This window comes from Cebus imitator, unplaced genomic scaffold (assembly GCF_001604975.1).
Source record: "Cebus imitator isolate Cc_AM_T3 unplaced genomic scaffold, Cebus_imitator-1.0 Scaffold51, whole genome shotgun sequence".
NCBI classification, from domain to species: domain Eukaryota; kingdom Metazoa; phylum Chordata; class Mammalia; order Primates; family Cebidae; genus Cebus; species Cebus imitator.
In genome coordinates, this window is record NW_016107366.1 from 9,106,682 (window position 1) to 9,115,068 (window position 8,387).

Here is an 8,387-nt window from a genome sequence, read left to right on the forward strand (position 1 = left end):
TCTTACTCTGTTGCCCAGGCTGGAGTCAGTGATGACCTCAGCTCACTACAACTTCCACCTCCCAAGTTCAAGTGATTCTCCTGCCTCAGCCTCCCAAGTAGCTGGGATTACAGGCATATACCACCATGCCTAGCTAATTTGGTAATTTTAGTAGAGATGGGGCTTTACCATGTTGACCATGGTTGGTCTCCAACTCCTGACCTCAAGTGATCTGCCAGCCTTGGCCTCCCGAAGTGCGTGGATTACAGACGTGAGCACCGCGCCTGGTCTAATTTTTCTTTCAGTCCATTAAAATATGCTATGGCCCATACCACTGTGCAGTTCTTCAAAATTATGTTCTATATTCTTCACTTACAAAGAAGACACCTCAGTTTCCAGAACCAGTTTAGGGTGTAAAAGTGTGAGTCACTTACCAGTGGCACAGATCAGAGTATCTCCTTCAAATCCTGGTGACCCAAGAAGAGAAGGGGTCCTCATCTAAGCAAGCTGATTTTTCTAGCGTGGTCCCGATTGATAATGATACTGTGAAGAGATACTTTTTGTGCTGTTTTGCTGGCAGTGATATTACATCTACTTGACAACGAAAAGAAGCTCAGTAGTTGCCAAGGTTGTCCCCTGGTATAGCAGCTTTTGTGCATCGGAGGGATGATGGGATCAGCGGTCAAGAATGTCTGGTGTATAAGGAGCCGATGTTTTCCACAGGTGATGCAAATGCCCCTGGGAACAGGCGATTTGGCTGTTGGACTATTTGGGAAGGTAGGTTTCACCTGGGAAAGAGAAGACTTTGCAGGTGCTTGTTGGGATTAGTTTTAGGGGCCTGTCCTGGTGGTAGAGCTGCTAGATGCTAGGACTCTTGCTGAGACCTCAGAAGTTGTGATCATATGACCAATTTTTTTTTTTTTTTGAAACGGAATGGAGTCTCACTCTGTTGTCGGGCTGGTGTGCAGTGGCAGAATCTCGGCTCACCGCAACCTCTGCCTCCTGGGTTCAAGCAATTCTCCTGCCTCAGCCTCCCAAGTAACTGGGACTACAGGCCTGCGCCACCACACCCAGTTAATTTTTGTATTCTTAGTAGAGACAGAGTTTCACTATGTTGGCCAGGCTGACCTTGAACTCCTGACCTCAAGCAATCCACCCACCTCGGCCTCCCAAAGTGCTGGAATTACAGGTGTGAGCCACCGCGCCAGGCCTCATTATTTTTATGTCCACCACAAAAGCTGCCAATTATAAAGCATCAGTTGTGTTTGAAGTATGTATCTCATCGCATTTCTGCTCAGCAATCCTGTGAAGTGGTTTGGGGTAATCTGCATTTAACAGCTGAAGATATTGAGGCTCAGAGAATGGAAGTGACTTGTCCGAGGCAGCACAGCTACTCAGCAGCACAGCTGGCCCAGGGCCATCTGACTCAAACTCTGGCAAACTTGTGTTTGTACCGCATGCCAAGCCGAGCTGAGCTCTCAGCCTCAGGGCTGACATGACTGACTCCATCCAGCGCTGATTCGGGATCACTTGGGTTGCGATGCAGGAGAGAGGCTCGGTGACAGCCACTGGGAGAGAGGGGAGGGGAAGGGAGGACCAATGCCAGGGAGGAATTGGTGGGGCAAGACGGCCCACTACACCCTGGGCCAGCCATGCTGCTGAGTAGCTGTGCTGCCTCAGACAAGTCACTTCCACTCTCTGAGCCTCAATATCTTCAGCTGTTAAATGCAGAAGGCAGGGGAGAAAGCTCAATATTCAGAATGATCTGGGCATCTAAGTGGTAGCCAAAATGCTCTGAATGCTAACAGAAATCAGTGTAAAATCCCAAGTTGAGATTCAATGTTCTGAGGCCCAACTAAAAGTGGTTGTGAAGAAACTGACTTGGTAGTATGTCATGTCCAAAGGATCTAGGGGTCCTAAGGGACCATGAGCTCACTATGCTTCTGGAGTATGATGAACTAGGGAGAAAGCCAACACATACTTCAGCAACATCAATAGAGGCACGGCGTTTAGATGGAGGGAGGTGAGAATCGTGGCAGGACTCTGCTTGACAGAGTTGGGCACTGTTTTAAAATGGACTCAGGACTTGCTTTAATCAAGTATGGTAAGACATGCAGACACAGAAATGATTGTCATGAAGGAACAAGTTTACACTTACAGTTCCCTAGAAACAGGAGGCATGGCATGCCATGCAGGACCACGTGGAGAAGCACCAGGTCCGTCAGGAGGCAGGAGGAGAGGGGAATGTGTGGGCGAGAGCTTCATTGTGGGTTTTTTGTTTTGGTTTGGTTTGTTTTTTTGAGATGAGGTCTCACTCTGTTGCCCAGGCTGGAGTTCAGTGGCGCCATCTTGGCTCACTGCAGTCTCCACCTCCCGGGTTCAAGCAATTTTCTTGCCTCAGCCTCCTGAGTAGCTGAGATTACAGGTGCCCGCCTCCACGCCTGACTAATTTCTGTATTTTTAGTAGAGACGGGGTTTCACAATGTTGGTCAGGCTGGTCTCGGACTCCTGACCTCAGGCGATCCTCCCACCTCGGCCTCCCAAAGTGCTGGGATTACAGGCATGAGCCACTACACTTGGCCTCATTGTGGGTTTTGAGGGAAGGAATGGGCAAGGCAGGGTAAGCAGGCTGGGCAGGTTTGGGATAAGCTGTAAAGCAGGATCGTTGTACCCATTCAGAGAATTCTTCAGAGGATTACATAAATTCATTCACATGGAGAGCTTTGAAGGATGCCTGAATTAGAGCTCCTCATGTATTATTATTACTATTATTACTATTATTACTGCTTTGACATGGGAGCAGGTAACAGGAGCTGTCCAGTGCTAGGCAGAGGTTCTGGGCCTCTCTCAAGGACCAGAGGGTTAAGGGTCAGTGGTGAGACCCGACCAGCCATACGTCAGTCCTGCCCTCTTTCTGCTCCCCGGGGGCCATCAAAAGCTGGTGTACAACCTCAGTGAGGGCCACTATGGCACCTTCCACGTCGTCCCCAGGGAGCCTGTCTCCAGGATGCCCCTCCTGGTGAAGGGAAAGGGGCCCTTGTGTGGCCCCAGCACCTCCCAGACCCTGAGATCCCTGTCCTGAGAGTCAGGGAGAGGCAAAAGCTCTCAGAAGACCTATGCTGCCAAGTAGAGAGAAGAATGATTTCACATGCACAGAGGTGCGCAGGTGTCCACCACCATGCCCAACTAATGATTCATGCCTGTGCAGGCACAATGGTCCCTGCTGAGTAGGTACAGTGATGCGTGGTGGCGGGTCGCACATGCTCCTCTATGTGCGGGCCATCGATTCATGCCTGTGCAGGGTGTACAGGTCAGTGGAGCTGCGAGGCTGTGCACCTGTTTGGCTGTGGGTGCTTCCACGTACGTCTCTCTGTACGCACCATGTATGTGTTTGTGTTTCCAGAATCCTTGAATGTTGGAGATGGAGGAGACTGTGAAAGCAGAGATTCCCAAACTGCTTCACACTGGAATCACCTGGGAAGCTCTGAAAGCCCCCACCATGCCCAGGCCATGCCCCAGACCATTTAAGTCAGAATTTCTCAGGGGTTGAGACCCCATATCGGTCCTTTGTTAAAACTCCCTGGGTGATTCCAGTGTGCACCTAACTTCGAGACTTAGTGTTCTGAGTGATTATTGAATAAAATCTTCCCATTTTATAGATGGGAAAACTGAGATCCCTTGTGTGTCTGCATTTGTGGACTGGTCAGGCTGGACTGTGTCCTAGAATATAAACTCCATGAGGGCAGGGTCTTTGCTTAGTTCAGTGCTTTTCCCAAATGCCAAGAACTGTGCCTGGCATGTAGTAGCCACTTGACAGTTAGTTACTATGGTGAATCACGGCATTCTTGCTGCTGTTTCCCCACTTGTGCCCAGGGAGTGGGGCTCCGCAGGAGTTCTGCTCTGAGCCACCCCTCTTTCCTTGACCCTCTATGGCCCATGTGCAACACCTTTGACGGGCTCTTCTTGAAAGAAGTACAGCCACCTGAGCTGAACAGAGGCGACTGTCTGGTATTGGATATAGATGATGGAAACAGATGCTTGGTGCTGAAAAGAAAAATTAGCACTGAGACAAAGGATCTTTTAGCAATGCAATTTTTACTTCCTGGACTGCAGGAAGGGTAGTCTCACTAGCCATCATGCCCTGAGAGTACAGAGAATAAAGGGAATGTATACAGATTTATTCCTTACGCATTTGGGGCCATCCTTACTGCTGTGTCTGATCTCCATTGGCTAGAGTCAGACCTCACGATCTAAACTAAAACCCGACTGGCTAACACTTAAAACTTTTCTAAACAGGTAAAAGCAATGGAGAGCTGGGACATGCCTGTGAGCATGTCCATCACAGATATCTTGGTTAAAGTACAAGGACATAGAGTGTACTACGTGCCTGTAAGCATGTTTAACAGCTACATGGGATAGGGCTTAACAAAGAGTTATTAGCATACTTACGATTTAACAAGAAAGGAAACTTTAAAAAGGAATGTTTCGACTTCCCGCATCTGCTCTTCCCCTCCGTGGGCGCCTACGTGTCCTCCATGAGCTCCAGCTTCAGTGGCTTCCTGCCTGTCATTGTGGTAGGCTTCCATTCCTACCACACCACGGACCCCTAGCTCCGGTGTCTGGGGCAGGAAGATGGGAGAGGGCATCGCGGGACTCTTACCAGGATCTGAGCTTGGCAAGGGGAGCTGGTGGCTAAGCTTCAGGGTCCTCAGCCTAGGATTACCCTCTTTGGCCCCAGCAGAGCCTAGTGATACTGACCTCTGCCTATGGGGTTGACCCATCACAGCCTCTCCCCAGATAAGTCCAAGAGTACCTGGGTAGCTCTGACAGCTCTGATGAGTAGGTATTTTTGCTGGGGCAGAATCAGGCAGCCCCTGCCCCCTCAAGCCCCCACTTGGCTCTGACCCCTTGAAAATGGCTTCCCACTTCCCTCCTCGGGTGTCCCTTCCCCAGCAGCTCGGGCTCCCTCATGGCCATTCCCCAGCGTTCCCTTTCTGTCCACCTAGGGTTCGCCACTCGAAGTGGTGGAAAGGGCTCTATACCATCCCTTGACTGGCACCAGCTTTTCACAGGCATCTCCTGGGGACAACATGTTAGCCCCAGAACATGGCTGAAATGGAAGGGCTCTGGACACCTTGGCATTTCCACCTGGGGAAAGATGGGGGCAGTGGGAGGGGAGAGTAACATGAAGGAAGCAAAGGTCTTGGTGCTTCGGAAACGATGAGGCAAATTTTAAGGTTCATTTTTCTCCCCAAGTGGCCCTGAAGCCCAGGCTGGCTGTTCTGGGCAGCCAACTCCACCCTCCCTGCCCCTAACCCTCCAGAGTAGGTTGGGGTAGGGCTGAAACACTTGGGGTATGCCAACAAGCCCCTGTAGGCTATGCCTGCAAATTCCTTCATCTTTCATTTCATTAGATTGTGGCCCCTGCATTGTTCTAGAAAAGGGTTTGGATGAATTATAGGTGCCTGCTCTAGTGGTGAGAGTTCTGCGTCTTGGAGTCAGACAGACCTGGAATCGATCCAGGCTCTGCCACATACTAGCAGTGTGGTCAGAGCCTCGGTTTCTCCGCCTATGAAGTGAGGATGATGTGAGTATCTCCCTCGCAGGGTTGTTGAGACGGTTCATGCAGATAATGCAAATCCTTGCTGAACATCAGTCCAGGGACCTGCCTCTAGCTGGCCCTGACCCTCAGAGGCTGCCCCTGCCCCATGGTCTGGCTGTCCTCAGAGAGCACACACAGCATCTGGCCATAGCCAATGGGCCAGGCACAGGGTGTGCCTCAGAACTCACCTGGGCCTTGAGAAGCCCCCAGGTTGGAAGGTGGATGAATGAAGTATGGATCTGGACAACCCTAAAATAGAGCAGATGCTACTGCATGTCTCCCAGCAGATGCTACTGCATTTTAAAACTTCAAAACCAGTATTTGGGGAGCTCTGAGCTCAGAAAGAGAATGCGTCCTACAAGAATGGACATTGACAGAGAGGGAGGTAGATGCACAATAGATTGAACAGCCACATCCCTGCAGTGTGGGGAGGGCAATGGGACCCGGAGGCCAAGACCACCTCCATTCTGTCCCCTTTATAAACTTCACCTGCTGAGGGAGTTCTCTGAACTACAGCCTCTGCAAACAATCCTCCCCATCTGCTAGAGTCAGCCCCACCAATCTTGCTGCCACCTCCTCAGCTCAGTCAAGGCTAGAAGGAATCTTCCAGCACCCTTGGGCTGAAGCAACTTCTCCCTCAGACATCTTAGGAGCAGGAGTGAACTGCAGATGGCACCCATGGAAGCCAGAGGAGCCCTCAGGTCAATGTGTTACTCGTCTGTCTCCTCCCAGAGCCAGGAAATTAGAGGTGGAAATGTCCACCTCTAATTTTCCCTAAAGTGGACTTTAGGGAAAACAATGTTTTATTCAAATGCAAGAGATTCTGGTGTGTTTTGTTTGCCCTATGGGTACTGTCTTGTGAGACTGTGGATATCCATCCATCCATGCATCCATCCATCCATGCATTCAGCCATCCATCATCCATCCATCTATCATCCATCCATCCATTTATGCATGCATCCATCCATGGATCCATCCATTCATCCATCTGTCTATCCAACCATTCATCCATTTAACCATCCATGCATCCATCATACATACATCCATACATCTATCCATCCAACCATTCATCCATTTAACCATCCATGCATCCATTTATCCATCCATGCATCCATCCATCCATGAATTCATCCATCCATGTATCCATCCATCCATCCATCTAGCCATCCAACCATTCACCCATCCATCCATGCACCATCCATCCATCCCTCCATTCATCCATCCATCCATCTATCCATCCACCCATGAATCCATTTAACCATCCATGCATCCATCCATTTATTCATCCATGCATCCATGCATCACCCATCCATCCATTCATCCATGCATCATCCATCCATCCATTCATTCATCCATGCATCATCCATCCATCCATTCATCTGTGCATGCACTCATCCATCCATCTATCCGTCCATCTATACATCCATCCATCCATCCATCTATCCCTCCATGTATCCACGTATCCATCCATGCATCCATCCATCCATTCATGCATCCATCCATCCATCCATGCACCCATCCCTCATCCATCCATCCATCCATCCATCCATCCATGCATCTATTCATCCATCCATCCATCTACTTAATAAAAATGTGAGGTACTAGTCTTCCTGGCAGTGTTCCAGACACAGGTGAAACATGGTGAACAAGATGGGCGAGAACACACACGTGTGCAACTTACCTTCCAGGTGGCAGAAGATGGCATAAACAACACATAAAGAAACAATGAAATGAAGTGGAAGCATCGGTGCTGTGAAGAGAAATGAAACAGGATGAGGGGACAGTGAATGGTAGAGGGCAGGGCTACTTTAGGTGGAGGGGTCAGGGAGGCTTCTCTGAGGAGCAGAGACTTGAAGGGAAGAGGGAGGGGCTGTGCAGTTGGCTGGGTCAGAGTTACAGGCATTGAAACAGCAAGTTCCAAGGCTAGAATGGAGACTACCAAAATAATAATAATAATATAAAAAAGGCAAGGAGGCCTGAGTGGGTGAGCAGAGTGAGTAAGAGGGAGGTGTAAGGAGATGAGGCAGGAGAAGGGTCCCCACTGCTCCCATCAAGCCTTGTGGTGTCGGGATTTGAACTTTATTCTAAGCAGGTGAATGTGGTGCATGCAAAAGAGAGAGAATGTGGCAGGACCAAGGAGGAGGCTATGCCACTTATGCCACTCCTGGCAAAGATAAGGGGGCGTGGAGTTGGCTGGCTGTGGTGGAGGTGGTGAGAGCAGCCAGGTTCACACAGATTCTAAAAGTTGGACCCAAAGAATTTGCTGCAGAATCAGATGTGGGGTGTAAGGCAGAGAGGAGTCAAGGGCAACTTCAGGATTTGGGGCCAGAACTGCCGTTACACAGACAGGCACACTGTGGTGGGAAGCAGGTTAGGTGGGATGAAAATCAAGAGTTCAAGTTAAGTTTGAGCAGCCTATTAGACCTCCAGCTGGGGCCAGATCCAAGAAGCTAGTTCCCAGGGAGAGATCAGGATGAGAGATACACACGTGGGGGCGATTGGCATTGGGTGGACTTTACAGTCCCTGGGCCAGTGAGACAGCTGGGAAGTGACAATGGATAGAGAAGAGACAGAGTCACAGAAAGTAAGAGAAGAAATGTTGTAAGAAGGAAGGAACGTTCAACTCTCAAATGCTGCTGAGAGGTGAGCTGAGGGCTGAGAATGGAATTAGGAAGAACCAAGGTCACTGATGATCTTAACCTGAGGGTTTCAGTGGCGAGGGCCAGTGGACTGCGGTGGGTCCAGTGGGTATGGGTGGGGCATGGGCCCCTCTCCCAGAGACTTGTGCTGTAAAAGACATGGGTGG